Genomic DNA, 17,029 nt, shown 5'->3' on the forward strand with positions numbered 1-17,029 from the left:
TTTCATTCCAGGTCTCGACCAGGGTTGAATCTGGGATCGTCCCGGGATGCAGTGTAGTGTGAATGGGCTCAACCCGGTATTCAGTACCCGGGACTGTTAAAAGGCCTCTCATTGGAGCTTCCCCGGGCTCAGAAAAGATGATGTCATCATCCATAGCCCAATGAAGCGCCCAGGAAGCGGAGGAGACAGTCATGGCGACCTGGACAGAACAGGAGGTAAAAGAGCTGCTCAGCATAAGGGGTGAGGAGGAGGTTAAAAAACAGATCACAGGCACAGTGAAGGATGCAGTCATTTATAAAAATATTGCAAAGCTACTTGAAGCAAGAGGCATTATACGTACACAACAGTAAGTTGTAAATAAAATGAAGACTCTAAAGAAACAGTTCTCGAAGGTGCATGCAATGCTGTGAGCAGGCCCCACCCCTCCCTTTGCTTTCCTATTGTGACCTCATCTATGTGAGCCAGGCCAGAAAAATGTCCATTTCTACTGACATACCAGTGACGTGCGGTGAGGTCATAGGCTAGGGAGACGCTGATTTTATATATATATATATATATATATATATATATATATATATACAAATAGAAAATGAGAGGCGGCACTCAGCAGACTTGTGATGCAAAATCAAAAAAGTGTAATAGGTACAGTCAACGTTTCGGGGACCACCTCCCCGAAACGTTGACTGTACCTATTACACTTTTTTGATTTTGCATCACAAGTCTGCTGAGTGCCGCCTCTCATTTTCTATTTGTACATTTACAAGGGTCGTTTACCCTGAGGAGGGCACCGGAGCAAGGTACACCCCATGGGGGAGGCCGAGAGTGCCGGAGCACAGAGTATTTATATATATATATATATATATATATATACACACAGTGCCGCAACTATACATTTTAGCGCTGTGTGCAAGATAGGGCATCACTCTGTGTAAAAAATAGGCAGTACGCACCCTAGGCGCGTGCCAAAAATATAGGGGCGTGGCTTCATGGGGAAGGGGTGTTTCCTCAAAAATACCAATTCATAGTACAGAATTATAGTAGTCTCCATTATTCAAATTACGCCGCACAGTAGCGCCACTGCACCAGGTACAGCCCCTCTTACACATTACGGCGGACAGATTCCCCTTTTTACACATTATGGTAGACAGCGTCCCCTTTTTACACATTACGGCAGACAGCTTCTCCTTTTCACACATTACGGCAGACTGCGTCACCCTTTTTAAACATTACGGCAGATAGTCCCCTTTTTACACATTACGGTAGACAGTGTCCCCCTTTTCACACATTATGGCAGCTAGTCCCCCTTTTTACACATTACGGCAGACAGTGTCCCCCTTTTCACACATTATGGCAGCTAGTCCCCCTTTTTACACATTACGGCAGACAGTGTCCCCCTTTTTACACAGGCGCCTTGTAATGAGTCAATTTGACTCATTACAAGCCGCTGACTTTAGGGAATGGGGGCCGTTGCGCCCTCAGTGTGACTGCGCTGTGTATATATATATATATATATATATATATAATCAATGCAATACCCTGGACACGGACTAGCACTACAAGGTCCAGAATTCTGCAGGAAGCTGGTCCGGTCCGGCGTCTGAACCAACTTAACGTTCTTCAACAGTTCTTTGCGTAGGGGAAAAAGTATGATTTTACACAGGTAGTATACATTGCATAAACAGATATTTGGAGTAAGGTAGTTTCCAGTCTATCTAGTTATGTGCAGCAAAAATGACGTCAGAAGAAGTTTATTTGAAGACACTGGCTGTGGATTTGTATTGCTTTGATCCAATGGCAAATTAAACTGATGCTGAATGCTCATTAATTTTGGTTTACCAGGCTGTTCTGCGCACTTTCAATCTGTTTTAGTATCAGCCGACCCATATAATACCTAATCCCTGTTCGGGCGCCAATTTGTAACAAGCGACCTTCCACCAGACAAGACGCTGACACAGTTGTATGAAGAAATGCAGACCGTTTACTTCCACAGCATAGTAAACAGACTTTTCACAGCAAGTTTCAGTGGGTACCTTTATTAGGCCCCAGTTCACAAACAGCATGTACACAATCTCAGGCTCCCTGTCTCTAACCCACTGGCCCACCCTCTATCGCCTGGCCACTTGTTGGCATAAGCAGCCCTGAGCCCTTGCCCTAACGAGCTTTATAAAAGTGTGGCACAGGTGTACCTGATTGCTGGGAGCACTTGCTCCAATACCTGGGCCGGACCTACATGGAAGGGATCTCATGTATGAAATTGTAGGGTATTTCTGTGTATCAACAGCAATACAATACTATAATTTCCAACTGCCAGATAATCTTTTGACACCACATTAAAGAGACAACCTGCTGTGTTCCAACACCTCCCTGGGGCTTCCTCCTGGTCCAGTCCTAAACCCAGGTCGCCTTAGCCCGGGCACCCGAACTGTTGTGCCCTGTCCTGCAAACACCCGGGGTGGCATCTAGAGATGAGCGCCTGAAATTTTTCGGGTTTTGTGTTTTGGTTTTGGGTTCGGTTCCGCGGCCGTGTTTTGGGTTCGAACGCGTTTTGGCAAAACCTCACCGAATTATTTTTGTCGGATTCGGGTGTGTTTTGGATTCGGGTGTTTTTTTCCAAAAACACTAAAAAACAGCTTAAATCATAGAATTTGGGGGTCATTTTGATCCCAAAGTATTATTAACCTCAAAAACCATAATTTACACTCATTTTCAGTCTATTCTGAATACCTCACACCTCACAATATTATTTTTAGTCCTAAAATTTGCACCGAGGTCGCTGTGTGAGTAAGATAAGCGACCCTAGTGGCCGACACAAACACCGGGCCCATCTAGGAGTGGCACTGCAGTGTCACGCAGGATGTCCCTTCCAAAAAACCCTCCCCAAACAGCACATGACGCAAAGAAAAAAAGAGGCGCAATGAGGTAGCTGTGTGAGTAAGATTAGCGACCCTAGTGGCCGACACAAACACCGGGCCCATCTAGGAGTGGCACTGCAGTGTCACGCAGGATGGCCCTTCCAAAAAACCCTCCCCAAACAGCACATGACGCAAAGAAAAAAAGAGGCGCAATGAGGTAGCTGACTGTGTGAGTAAGATTAGCGACCCTAGTGGCCGACACAAACACCGGGCACATCTAGGAGTGGCACTGCAGTGTCACGCAGGATGTCCCTTCCAAAAAACCCTCCCCAAACAGCACATGACGCAAAGAAAAAAAGAGGCGCAATGAGGTAGCTGTGTGAGTAAGATTAGCGACCCTAGTGGCCGACACAAACACCGGGCACATCTAGGAGTGGCACTGCAGTTTCACGCAGGATGTCCCTTCCAAAAAACCCTCCCCAAACAGCACATGACGCAAAGAAAAAAAGAGGCGCAATGAGGTAGCTGTGTGAGTAAGATTAGCGACCCTAGTGGCCGACACAAACACCGGGCCCATCTAGGAGTGGCACTGCAGTGTCACGCAGGATGTCCCTTCCAAAAAACCCTCCCCAATCAGCACATGATGCAAAGAAAAAGAAAAGAAAAAAGAGGTGCAAGATGGAATTATCCTTGGGCCCTCCCACCCACCCTTATGTTGTATAAACAAAACAGGACATGCACACTTTAACCAACCCATCATTTCAGTGACAGGGTCTGCCACACGACTGTGACTGATATGACGGGTTGGTTTGGACCCCCCCCAAAAAAGAAGCAATTAATCTCTCCTTGCACAAACTGGCTCTACAGAGGCAAGATGTCCACCTCATCTTCACCCTCCGATATATCACCGTGTACATCCCCCTCCTCACAGATTATCAATTCGTCCCCACTGGAATCCACCATCTCAGCTCCCTGTGTACTTTGTGGAGGCAATTGCTGCTGGTCAATGTCTCCGCGGAGGAATTGATTATAATTCATTTTAATGAACATCATCTTCTCCACATTTTCTGGATGTAACCTCGTACGCCGATTGCTGACAAGGTGAGCGGCGGCACTAAACACTCTTTCGGAGTACACACTTGTGGGAGGGCAACTTAGGTAGAATAAAGCCAGTTTGTGCAAGGGCCTCCAAATTGCCTCTTTTTCCTGCCAGTATAAGTACGGACTGTGTGACGTGCATACTTGGATGCGGTCACTCATATAATCCTCCACCATTCTATCAATGTTGAGAGAATCATATGCAGTGACAGTAGACGACATGTCCGTAATCGTTGTCAGGTCCTTCAGTCCGGACCAGATGTCAGCATCAGCAGTCGCTCCAGACTGCCCTGCATCACCGCCAGCGGGTGGGCTCGGAATTCTGAGCCTTTTCCTCGCACCCCCAGTTGCGGGAGAATGTGAAGGAGGAGATGTTGACAGGTCGCGTTCCGCTTGACTTGACAATTTTGTCACCAGCAGGTCTTTCAACCCCAGCAGACCTGTGTCTGCCGGAAAGAGAGATCCAAGGTAGGTTTTAAATCTAGGATCGAGCACGGTGGCCAAAATGTAGTGCTCTGATTTCAACAGATTGACCACCCGTGAATCCTTGTTAAGCGAATTAAGGGCTGCATCCACAAGTCCCACATGCCTAGCGGAATCGCTCCGTGTTAGCTCCTTCTTCAATGCCTCCAGCTTCTTCTGCAAAAGCCTGATGAGGGGAATGACCTGACTCAGGCTGGCAGTGTCTGAACTGACTTCACGTGTGGCAAGTTCAAAGGGCATCAGAACCTTGCACAATGTTGAAATCATTCTCCACTGCACTTGAGACAGGTGCATTCCATCTCCTATATCGTGCTCAATTGTATAGGCTTGAATGGCCTTTTGCTGCTCCTCCAACCTCTGAAGCATATAGAGGGTTGAATTCCACCTCGTTACCACTTCTTGCTTTAGATGATGGCAGGGCAAGTTCAGTAGTTTTTGGTGGTGCTCCAGTCTTCTGTACGTGGTGCCTGTACGCCGAAAGTGTCCCGCAATTTTTCTGGCCACCGACAGCATCTCTTGCACGCCCCTGTCGTTTTTTAAAAAATTCTGCACCACCAAATTCAAGGTATGTGCAAAACATGGGACGTGCTGGAATTTGCCCATATTTAATGCACACACAATATTGCTGGCGTTGTCCGATGCCACAAATCCACAGGAGAGTCCAATTGGGGTAAGCCATTCCGCGATGATCTTCCTCAGTTGCCGTAAGAGGTTTTCAGCTGTGTGCGTATTCTGGAAAGCGGTGATACAAAGCGTAGCCTGCCTAGGAAAGAGTTGGCGTTTGCGAGATGCTGCTACTGGTGCCGCCGCTGCTGTTCTTGCGGCGGGAGTCCATACATCTACCCAGTGGGCTGTCACAGTCATATAGTCCTGACCCTGCCCTGCTCCACTTGTCCACATGTCCGTGGTTAAGTGGACATTGGGTACAACTGCATTTTTTAGGACACTGGTGAGTCTTTTTCTGACGTCCGTGTACATTCTCGGTATCGCCTGCCTAGAGAAGTGGAACCTAGATGGTATTTGGTAACGGGGGCACACTGCCTCAATAAATTGTCTAGTTCCCTGTGAACTAACGGCGGATACCGGACGCACGTCTAACACCAACATAGTTGTCAAGGACTCAGTTATCCGCTTTGCAGTAGGATGACTGCTGTGATATTTCATCTTCCTCGCAAAGGACTGTTGAACAGTCAATTGCTTACTGGAAGTAGTACAAGTGGGCTTACGACTTCCCCTCTGGGATGACCATCGACTCCCAGCGGCAACAACAGCAGCGCCAGCAGCAGTAGACGTTACACGCAAGGATGCATCGGAGGAATCCCAGGCAGGAGAGGACTCGTCAGACTTGCCAGTGACATGGCCTGCAGGACTATTGGCATTCCTGGGGAAGGAGGAAATTGACACTGAGGGAGTTGGTGGGGTGGTTTGCGTGAGCTTGGTTACAAGAGGAAGGGATTTACTGGTCAGTGGACTGCTTCCGCTGTCACCCAAAGTTTTTGAACTTGTCACTGACTTATTATGAATGCGCTGCAGGTGACGTATAAGGGAGGATGTTCCGAGGTGGTTAACGTCCTTACCCCTACTTATTACAGCTTGACAAAGGGAACACACGGCTTGACACCTGTTGTCCGCATTTCTGGTGAAATACCTCCACACCGAAGAGCTGATTTTTTTGGTATTTTCACCTGGCATGTCAACGGCCATATTCCTCCCACGGACAACAGGTGTCTCCCCGGGTGCCTGACTTAAACAAACCACCTCACCATCAGAATCCTCCTGGTCAATTTCCTCCCCAGCGCCAGCAACACCCATATCCTCCTCATCCTGGTGTACTTCAACACTGACATCTTCAATCTGACTATCAGGAACTGGACTGCGGGTGCTCCTTCCAGCACTTGCAGGGGGCGTGCAAATGGTGGAAGGCGCATGCTCTTCACGTCCAGTGTTGGGAAGGTCAGGCATCGCAACCGACACAATTGGACTCTCCTTGTGGATTTGGGATTTCAAAGAACGCACAGTTCTTTGCGGTGCTTTTGCCAGCTTGAGTCTTTTCAGTTTTCTAGCGAGAGGCTGAGTGCTTCCATCCTCATGTGAAGCTGAACCACTAGCCATGAACATAGGCCAGGGCCTCAGCCGTTCCTTGCCACTCCGTGTGGTAAATGGCATATTGGCAAGTTTACGCTTCTCCTCCGACAATTTTATTTTAGGTTTTGGAGTCCTTTTTTTTCTGATATTTGGTGTTTTGGATTTGACATGCTCTGACTATGACATTGGGCATCGGCCTTGGCAGACGACGTTGCTGGCATTTCATCGTCTCGGCCATGACTAGTGGCAGCAGCTTCAGCACGAGGTGGAAGTGGATCTTGATCTTTCCCTAATTTTGGAACCTCAACTTTTTTGTTCTCCATATTTTATAGGCAGAACTAAAAGGCACCTCAGGTAAACAATGGAGATGGATGGATTGGATACTAGTATACAATTATGGACGGACTGCCACGGTTAGGTGGTATAAAAAAACCACGGTTAGGTGGTATATAATACAATTATGGATGGACGGACTGCCTGCCGAGTGCCGACACAGAGGTAGCCACAGCCGTGAACTACCGCACTGTACACTGGTTGATAAAGAGATAGTAGTATACTCGTAACAACTAGTATGACGACGGTATAAAGAATGAAAAAAAAACCACGGTTAGGTGGTATATATTATAATACAATTATGGTTGGACGGACTGCCTGCCGAGTGCCGACACAGAGGTAGCCACAGCCGTGAACTACCGCACTGTACACTGGTTGATAAAGAGATAGTAGTATACTCGTAACAACTAGTATGACGACGGTATAAAGAATGAAAAAAAAACCACGGTTAGGTGGTATATATTATAATACAATTATGGTTGGACGGACTGCCTGCCGAGTGCCGACACAGAGGTAGCCACAGCCGTGAACTACCGCACTGTACACTGGTTGATAAAGAGATAGTAGTATACTCGTAACAACTAGTATGACGACGGTATAAAGAATGAAAAAAAAACCACGGTTAGGTGGTATATATTATAATACAATTATGGATGGACGGACTGCCTGCCGAGTGCCGACACAGAGGTAGCCACAGCCGTGAACTACCGCACTGTACACTGGTTGATAAAGAGATAGTAGTATACTCGTAACAACTAGTATGACGACGGTATAAAGAATGAAAAAAAAACCACGGTTAGGTGGTATATATTATAATACAATTATGGTTGGACGGACTGCCTGCCGAGTGCCGACACAGAGGTAGCCACAGCCGTGAACTACCGCACTGTACACTGGTTGATAAAGAGATAGTAGTATACTCGTAACAACTAGTATGACGACGGTATAAAGAATGAAAAAAAAACCACGGTTAGGTGGTATATAATACAATTATGGTTGGACGGACTGCCTGCCGAGTGCCGACACAGAGGTAGCCACAGCCGTGAACTACCGCACTGTACACTGGTTGATAAAGAGATAGTAGTATACTCGTAACAACTAGTATGACGACGGTATAAAGAATGAAAAAAAAACCACGGTTAGGTGGTATATATTATAATACAATTATGGTTGGACGGACTGCCTGCCGAGTGCCGACACAGAGGTAGCCACAGCCGTGAACTACCGCACTGTACACTGGTTGATAAAGAGATAGTAGTATACTCGTAACAACTAGTATGACGACGGTATAAAGAATGAAAAAAAAACCACGGTTAGGTGGTATATATTATAATACAATTATGGATGGACGGACTGCCTGCCGAGTGCCGACACAGAGGTAGCCACAGCCGTGAACTACCGCACTGTACACTGGTTGATAAAGAGATAGTAGTATACTCGTAACAACTAGTATGACGACGGTATAAAGAATGAAAAAAAAACCACGGTTAGGTGGTATATAATACAATTATGGTTGGACGGACTGCCTGCCGAGTGCCGACACAGAGGTAGCCACAGCCGTGAACTACCGCACTGTACACTGGTTGATAAAGAGATAGTAGTATACTCGTAACAACTAGTATGACGACGGTATAAAGAATGAAAAAAAACCCACGGTTAGGTGGTATATATTATAATACAATTATGGATGGACGGACTGCCTGCCGAGTGCCGACACAGAGGTAGCCACAGCCGTGAACTACCGCACTGTACTGTGTCTGCTGCTAATATAGACTGGTTGATAAAGAGATAGTATACAATACTACTAATATACTGGTGGTCAGGCACTGGTCACCACTAGTCACACTGGCAGTGGCACTCCTGCAGCAAAAGTGTGCACTGTTTAATTTTAATATAATATTATTTATCATGTACTCCTGGCTCCTGCTATAACAACCTGCAGTGCTCCCCAGTCTCCCCCACAATTATAAGCTTTATATACAATACATTGATGTGCAGCACACTGGGCTGAGCAGTGCACACAGACTGAGTCACTGTGTGACTGTGTATCGTTTTTTTCAGGCAGAGAACGGATATATTAAATAAAACAAACAACTGCACTGTCTCTGGTGGTCACTGGTCACTGTGGTCGTCAGTCACTAAACTCTGTCTGCACTCTCTTCTAATCTACAGTATCACAGCAATCTCTCTCTCTCTCTCTCTTCTAAATCTAATCTAAATGGAGAGGACGCCAGCCACGTCCTCTCCCTATCAATCTCAATGCACGTGTGAAAATGGCGGCGACGCGCGGCTCCTTATATAGAATCCGAGTCTCGCGAGAATCCGACAGCGTCATGATGACGTTCGGGCGCGCTCGGGTTAACCGAGCAAGGCGGGAAGATCCGAGTCGCTCGGACCCGTGAAAAAAAAAGTGAAGTTCGTGCGGGTTCGGATTCAAAGAAACCGAACCCGCTCATCTCTAGTGGCATCCGGACTGGACTGCCACATATATATATTATGTTTTCACGTGCTGCTCCATTTCTCTGCAATTCCCTACCTCTTTCCCTCAGACTCTCCACCTCTCTACAAAACTTCAAATGGGCTCTCAAGACCCACTTCTTCACCAAACCCAGCCAAATCTCATCCTAACCCTCTGTTCCATGCTCTCTATGTACCCCGTCTGTGTCACCCCTGTCTGTCTACCCCTCCACTTTAGAATGTAAGCTCTCACGAGTAGGGCCCTCTTCCATCATGTGCTTATCCTTTTTTTACTTTAATAATCTTCAAATACACCAAATCCACCTGAAACTTATCTCAATGTCATTTGCTGATGTAGCTATGTATATTTTCCCTGTACTTGTCCTATATTGTCTTCAACTGTAAGTTGCTGTTTTTATTATTTATGTACTCTGTAATTGGGCGCTGCAGAACCCTTGTGGCTCCATATAAACAAAGAATAATAATAATTATATATACAGGTTGAGTATCCTATATCCAAATATTCCGAAATACGGAATATTCCGAAATACGGACTTTTTTGAGTGAGAGTGAGATAGTGAAACCTTTGTTTTTTGATGGCTCAATGTACACAAACTTTGTTTAATACACAAAGTTATTAAAAATATTGTATTAAATGACCTTCAGGCTGTGTGTATAAGGTGTATATGAAACATAAATGAATTGTGTGAATGTACACACACATTGTTCAATGCACAAAGTTACAAAAAATATTGGCTAAAATTACCTTCCGCTGTGTGTATAAGGTGTATATGTAACATAAATGCATTCTGTGCTTAGACTTGGGTCCCATCACCATGATATCTCATTATGGTATGCAATTATTCCAAAATACGGAAAAATCCGATATCCAAAATACCTCTGGTCCCAAGCATTTTGGATAAGGGATACTCAACCTGTATATATATAGATTTTTTTTGAGCAGTGTATGTGTGTATATATATATATATATATATATATATATATAAAGGGAACACTTAAACAACACAATGTAACTCCAAGTCAATCACACTTCTGTGAAATCAAACTGTCCACTTAGGAAGCAACACTGATTGACAATCAATTTCACATGCTGTTGTGCAAATGGAATAGACAACAGGTGGAAATTATAGGCAATTAGCAAGACACCCCCAATAAAGGAGTTGTTCTGCAGGGGGTGACCACAGACCACTTCTCAGATCCTATGCTTTATGGCTGATGTTTTGGTCACTTTTGAAAGCTGGCGGTGCTTTCACTCTAGTGGTAGCATGAGACGGAGTCTACAACCCACACAAGTGGCTCAGGTAGTGCAGATCATCCAGGGTGGCACATCAATGCGAGCTGTGGCAAGAAGGTTTGCTGTGTCTGTCAGCGTAGTGTCCAGAGCATGGAGGCGCTACCAGGAGACAGGCCAGTACATCAGGAGACGTGGTGGAGGCCGTAAGAGGGCAACAACCCAGCAGCAGGACCGCTACCTCCGCCTTTGTGCAAGGAGGAACAGGAGGAGCACTGCCAGAGCCCTGCAAAATGACGTCCAGCAAGCCACAAATGTGCATGTGTCTACTCAAACAATCACAAACAGACTCCATGGGGGTGGTATGAGGGCCCGACGTCCACAGATGGGGGTTGTGCTTACAGCCCAACACCGTGCAGGACGTTTTGCATTTGCCAGAGAACACCAAGATTGGCAAATTCGCCACTGGCGCCCTGTGCTCTTCACAGATGAAAGCAGGTTCTCACTGAGCACATGTGACAGACGTGACAGAGTCTGGAGACGCCAAGGAGAACGTTCTGCTGCCTGCAACATCCTCCAGCATGACCGGTTTGGCAGTGGGTCAGTAATGGTGTGGGGTAGCATTTCTTTGGGGGGCCGCACAGCCCTCCATGTGCTCGCCAGAGGTAGCCTGACTGCCACTAGGTACCGAGATAAGATCCTCAGACCCCTTGTGAGACCATATGCTGGTGCGGTTGGCCCTGGGTTCCGCCTAATGCAAGACAATGCTAGACCTCATGTGGCTGGAGTGTGTCAGCAGTTCCTGCAAGACGAAGGCATTGATGCTATGGACTGGCCCACCCGTTCCCCAGACCTGAATCCAATTGAGCAAATCTAGGACATCATGTCTCGCTCCATCCACCAACGCCACGTTGCACCACAGACTGTCCAGGAGTTGGCGGATGCTTTAGTCCAGGTCTGGGAGGAGATCCCTCAGGAGACCATCCGCCACCTCATCAGGAGCATGCCCAGGCATTGTAGGGAGGTCATACAGGCACGTGGAGGCCACACACACTACTGAGCCTCATTTTGACATGTTTTAAGGACATTACATCAAAGTTGGATCAGCCTGTAGTGTGTTTTTCCACTTTAATTTTGAGTGTGACTCCAAATCCAGACCTCCATGGGTTAATAAATTTGAATTCCATTGATAATTTTTGTGTGATTTTGTTGTCAGCACATTCAACTATGTAAAGAACAAAGTATTTAATAAGAATATTTCATACATTCAGATCTAGGATGTGTTATTTTAGTGTTCCCTTTATTTTTTGAGCAGTGTGTGTGTGTATATGTGTATGTGTGTGTGTGTGTATATATATATATATATATATATATATATATTATAATATATATATATATATATATATATATATATATATATATATAGATTCGTTGAGTTCGGCACATCTCCGCATAAAAGTTAAATACCTTCGCCCATTGCCTTCCGTGAAGGAGACTGAAATAGCTTCCCAATAGATACTAGCGTGTACGGCGGCACTCAGGTCAGAAAAACGACAGGACACACAGACTCTGGTTTGCCAACGTTTCAAAGATTTCTCTTTTTCGTCAGGGCATGACGAAAAAGAGAAATCTTTGAAACGTTGGCAAACCAGAGGCTGTGTGTCCTGTCGTTTTTCTGACCTGAGTGCCGCCGTACACGCTAGTATATATATATATATATATATATATATATATATACACACCACTCTTGGGTGTGTGGTATGATATACGCACACTTTGGTGTCAGTTTACATTTTTCTGTCAGAAATGTGTATGTCTGCCAGTGATGTGCTGCTGATAGTGAGGCAGTGATGTGCAGCTGTCAGCAGAGGGGGAAGGGGGGACTGCCGGGGCTGCAGTCCCAGGCCCAAACAGACAGGGGCCCCACCTCTGCAGCTGTGGATGAGGGTACAACTATACAGAAATGTACTCAACAAAATGGCCACCACTATGGTGGAGTCAAAACAACTGACAATATGGACTACCAAGCATATAGGAACACAGGGAAGCATCACATTTAACCGTAGTCAGAGAGAAAGTAACATTCAGCAGGATCGTGGTCAGACCAACTGGCAAACTGTTTGGCAACACAACGGTGAGGCAGGGCTAGGGTATATATCTCTGTGACTGGGGCTCATGTGTGTGAGAGGGAAATGGATGGGGCAGGACTCTGGTATATGTGTGAGAGGCAGGTGGATAGGGCAAGACTGGGGTATATTTCTGAGAGGGAGATAGCTGGGGCAGGGTATATATATATATATATATATATATATATATATGTGTGTGTGTGTGTGTGTGTGTGTGTGTGTGTGTGTGTGTGTGTGTGTGTGTGTGTGTGTGTGTGTGTGTGTGTGTGTGTGTGTGTGAGATAGAGCTGCCATGAGAGTATTTATATATTATATTGAGGTGGCAATGGCAGGTTATCTATATGTGTGATAGGGAAGAGGCAAGGACATATATGTGTGAGAGGTAGGTGGCTGGGGTATATATGTGTAAGAGGGAGGTGGCTGAGGCAGGGCTAGAGTATCACATCATTTATATGATAGGTTGACATGTTATAATAACCCCCCCCCCCCCCCCCCACCATCACCACACACACACACACACAGCCAAAACATTGTAAATGTTTTAAAATAAGAATTTACTTACCGATAATTCTATTTCTCATAGTCCGTAGTGGATGCTGGGGACTCCGTAAGGACCATGGGGAATAGTGGCTCCACAGGAGACTGGGCACATCTAAAGAAAGCTTTAGGACTATCTGGTGTGCACTGGCTCCTCCCCCTATGACCCTCCTCCAAGCCTCAGTTAGGATACTGTGCCCGGACGAGCGTACACAATAAGGAAGGATTTTGAATCCCGGGTAAGACTCATACCAGCCACACCAATCACACCGTATAACCTGTGATCTGAACCCAGTTAACAGCATGATAACAGAGGAGCCTCTGAAAGATGGCTCACAACAATAATAACCCGATTTTTGTAACAATAACTATGTACAAGTATTGCAGACAATCCGCACTTGGGATGGGCGCCCAGCATCCACTACGGACTATGAGAAATAGAATTATCGGTAAGTAAATTCTTATTTTCTCTAACGTCCTAAGTGGATGCTGGGGACTCCGTAAGGACCATGGGGATTATACCAAAGCTCCCAAACGGGCGGGAGAGTGCGGATGACTCTGCAGCACCAAATGAGAGAACTCCAGGTCCTCCTCAGCCAGGATATCAATTTTGTAGAATTTTACAAACGTATTTGCTCCTGACCAAGTAGCTGCTCGGCAAAGTTGTAAAGCCGAGACCCCTCGGGCAGCCGCCCAAGATGAGCCCACCTTCCTTGTGGAGTGGGCATTTACAGATTTTTGGCTGTGGCAGGCCTGCCACAGAATGTGCAAGCTGAATTGTACTACAAATCCAACGAGCAATAGTCTGCTTAGAAGCAGGAGCACCCAGCTTGTTGGGTGCACACAGGATAAACAGCGAGTCAGATTTCCTGACTCCAGCCGTCCTGGAAACATATATTTTCAGGGCACTGACAACGTCTAGCAACTTGGAGGCCTCCAAGTCCCTAGTAGCCGCAGGCACCACCAATAGGTTGGTTCAGGTGAGACGCTGAAACCACCTTGGGGAGAAACTGAGGACGAGTCCTCAATTCCGCCCTGTCCGAATGGAAAATCAGATAAGGGCTTTTTCAGGATAAAGCCGCCAATTCTGACACGTGCCTGGCCCAGGCCAGGGCCAACAGCATGACCACTTTCCATGTGAGATATTTTAACTCCACAGATTTAAGTGGTTCAAACCAATGTGACTTTTGGAACCCAAAACTACATTGAGATCCCAAAGTGCCACTGGAGGCACAAAAGGAGGCTGTATATGCAGTACCCCTTTTACAAACGTCTGAACTTCAGGGACTGAAGCTAGTTCTTTTTTGGAAGAAAATTAACAGGGCCGAAATTTGAACCTTAATGGACCCCAATTTCAGGCCCATAGACACTCCTGTTTGCAGGAAATGTAGGAATCGACCCAGTTGAATTTCCTCCGTCGGGCCTTACTGGCCTCGCACCACGCAACATATTTTCGCCAATTGCGGTGATACTGTTTTTTGCGGTTACATCCTTCCTGGCTTTGATCAGGATAGGGATGACTTCATCCGGAATGCCTTTTTTCCTTCAGGATCCGGCGTTCAACCGCCATGCCGTCAAACGCAGCCGCGGTAAGTCTTGGAACAGACAGGGTCCTTGCTGGAGCAGGTCCCTTCTTAGAGGTAGAGGCCACGGATCCTCCGTGAGCATCTCTTGAAGTTCCGGTTACCAAGTCCTTCTTGGCCAATCCGGAACCACGAATATAGTGCTTACTCCCTTGGGTATGAGAGGCAGAGGAGGGAACACATACCCTGACTGGTACACCCACGGTGTTACCAGAGCGTCTACAGCTTATTGCCTGAGGGTCCCTGGACCTGGCGCAATACCTGTCGAGTTTTTAATCATGTGGAAGACTTCTGGGTGAAGTCCCCACTCTCCCGGGTGGAGGTCGTGCTGAGGAAGTCTGCTTCCCAGTTGTCCACTCCCGGAATGAATACTGCTGACAGTGCTATCACATGATTTTCCGCCCAGCGAAGAATCCTTGCAGCTTCTGCCATTGCCCTCCTGCTTCTTGTGCCACCCTGTCTGTTTACGTGGGTGACTGCCGTGATGTTGTCCGACTGGATCAACACCGGCTGACCTTGAAGCAGAGGTCTTGCTAAGCTTAGAGCATTGTAAATGTCCCTTAGCTTCAGGATATGTATGTGAAGTGATGTCTCCAGGCTTGACCATAAGCCCTGGATATTCCTTCCCTGTGTGACTGCTCCCCAGCCTCGCAGGCTGGCATCCGTTGTCACCAGGACCCAGTCCTGAATGCCTAATCTGCGGCCCTCTAGAAGATGAGCACTCTGCAACCACCACAGGAGGGACACCCTTGTCCTTGGTGACAGGGTTATCCGCTGATGCATCTGAAGATGCGATCCGGACCATTTGTCCAGCAGGTCCCACTGGAAAGTTCTTGCGTGGAATCTGCCGAATGGGATTGCTTCGTAGGAAGCCACCATTTTACCCAGAACCCTTGTGCATTGATGCACTGAGACTTGGCTCGGTTTTAGGAGGTTACTGACTAGCTTGGATAACTCCCTGGCTTTCTCCTCCGGGAGAAACACCTTTTTCTGGACTGTGTCCAGGATCATCCCTAGGAACAGAAGACACGTCGTCGGAACCAGGTGCGATTTTGGAATATTGAGAATCCAATCGTGCTGCCGCAACACTACCTGAGATAGTGCTACACCGACCTCCAACTGTTCCCTGGATCTTACCCTTATCAGGGAATTGTCCAAGGAAGGGATAACTAAAATTCACTTCCTTCGAAGGAATATCATCATTTCGGCCATTACCTTGGTAAAGACCCGGGGTGCCGTGTACCATCCATACGGCAGCGTCTGAACTGATAGTGACAGTTCTGTACCATAAACCTGAGGTACCCTTGGTGAGAAGGGTAAATTTTGACATGAAGGTAAGCATCCTTGATGTCCCGAGACATCATGTAGTCCCCTTCTTCCAGGTTCGCAATCACTGCTCTGAGTGACTCAATCTTGAATTTGAACCTCTGTACGTAAGTGTTCAAAGATTTTAGATTTAGAATCGGTCTCACCGAGCCGTCCGGCTTCGGTACCACAACAGTGTGGAATAATACCCCGTTCCCTGTTGCAGGAGGGGTATCTTGATTATCACCTGCTGGGAATACAGCTTGTGAATGGCTTCCAAAACTGTCTCCCTGTCAGAAGGAGACATCGGTAAAGCCGACTTTAGGAAACGGCGAGGGGGAGACGTCTCGAATTCTAATTTGTACCCCTGAGATATCACCTGAAGGATCCAGGGGTCTACTTGCGAGTGAGCCCACTGCGCGCTGAAATTCATTGAGACGGGCCCCCCACCGTGCCTGATTCTGCTTGTAAAGCCCCAGCGTATACTGAGGGCTTGGCAGAGGCGGGAGAGGGTTTCTGTTCCTGGGAACTGGCTGATTTCTGCAGCCTTTTTCCTCTCACTCTGTCACGGGGCAGAAATGAGGAACCTTTTGCCCGCTTGTCCACGAAAAGACTGCGCCTGATAATACGGCGTCTTCTCATGTTGAGAGGCGACCTGGGGTACAAACGTGGAATTCCCAGCTGTTGCCGTGGCCACCAGGTCTGAAAGACCGACCCCAAATAACTCCTCCCTTAATAAAGCAATACTTCCAAATGCCGTTTGGAATACGCATCACCTGACCACTGACGTGTCCATAACCCTCTACTGGTAGAAATGGACAACGCGCTTAGACTTGATGCCAGTCGGCAAATATTCTGCTGTGCATCACGCATATATAAAAATGCATCTTTTAAATGCTCTATAGGCAAAAATATACT

At 46.8% G+C, this 17,029-nt stretch overlaps 1 protein-coding gene across 3 annotated transcripts in view; it reads left to right on the forward strand.

Annotated features, from left to right (window-relative positions):
• Positions 1-17,029, forward strand: part of LOC135055829 (phosphatidate phosphatase LPIN3-like) — a 178,418-nt gene that overhangs the window by 51,181 nt on the left and 110,208 nt on the right. The window contains exon 1 of one of the 3 annotated variants that reach the window (XM_063960332.1): positions 12,494-12,694. The exons of 1 other annotated variant lie outside the window; for it this stretch is intronic. The gene's annotated coding sequence lies outside the window, so the exon portion shown is untranslated. Of the gene's footprint in view, positions 1-12,493; positions 12,695-17,029 lie in introns of those variants that run through there. One more of the 3 variants, XM_063960330.1, reaches the window with a different exon arrangement.

Source organism: Pseudophryne corroboree, chromosome 3, assembly GCF_028390025.1.
Source record: "Pseudophryne corroboree isolate aPseCor3 chromosome 3, aPseCor3.hap2, whole genome shotgun sequence".
Taxonomy (NCBI): Eukaryota; Metazoa; Chordata; class Amphibia; order Anura; family Myobatrachidae; genus Pseudophryne; species Pseudophryne corroboree.